A 1,163-nucleotide genomic window follows, 5' to 3' on the forward strand; every position below is an offset into this window, starting at 1 on the left:
GAACATATATCAATATTACAATCCAACAAAATTGACATCTCCCATCCACAGAATCCAATAAGGGACTGGACTAAGGGGTCCACCTCAAACCACACCACAAACTGTTTTCAATATCCTAGTGAAGCAAAAAAATCACCATGTGAGCTAAAACTGTAAAACTGTAACATCTGGAATGGAATACAGGAGAGGAAATTTAAAATATTAACTAGGGGATATACAGGTGAAACTGGAATAATTAGAATATCATGCAAAGTTCATTTATTTCACTAATGCAACTTAAAAGGGGAAACTAATATATGAGAGAGACTCAATACATGCAAAGCAAGATAATTCAAGCCGTGATTTGTCATAATTGTGATGATTATGGCTTACAGCTCATGAAAACCCCAAGAACCCCAAATCCACAACCTCAAAAAAGTAGATTATTACATGCAATCAATAAAACAAGGATTGTACATAGAACAATATCGGACCTCTGAAAAGTACAAGCATGCATATGTACTCAGTACTTGGTTTGGGCCCCTTTTGCAGCACTTACTGCAATTACTTTTGCACGATATTCTAATTATTCGAGTTTCACCTGTTGATCCCCAGTGACGGTAAACAAAATAAACCCGCAAGTAACCAAGATGTGCTGGAGATGTGGATTGGAGGAGGGTACAATGCTGCACATATGGTGGACGTGTCAGGGAATAAAGCCTTAATGGAGAATCATCTTTGAAATAGCAGATAGAATCACGGGATTAAAAATATCTGAAACTCCAGAAGTAGCATTATTATCAATGCTCCCGGGCTCAGTAAAAAATATCAAGGGGGGACTGATATGCCCTATATTGACAGCAGCAAGGACGATAATTCCAAGGTACTGGAGACAATTAACCCCTTCGTGACTGACGACGTACAGTGTACGTCGCCGGCATCGGGGCTGTTTAAACAGACTCCCGATGACTATGGAGTATTAGCTGATTAGTTGATTAGCAATTATAGACAGGTGAATAGCGCTTGGATGTACTGTAGATGTTACTGTTATTTTTTATGCATATAATTATATAACTGAACTGTATTTGGAATGTGATGAATAAAAAAACGTATTCATGAAAACAGTAACAGTAAGCACCTTTAAGGATTATGGGTAGTGATGACAGTATCAGAATAATGTAGCC

The sequence above is a fragment of the Nanorana parkeri genome, unplaced genomic scaffold, assembly GCF_000935625.1.
Source record: "Nanorana parkeri isolate BGI_ZX_2015 unplaced genomic scaffold, ASM93562v1 scaffold416, whole genome shotgun sequence".
NCBI lineage: Eukaryota > Metazoa > Chordata > Amphibia > Anura > Dicroglossidae > Nanorana > Nanorana parkeri.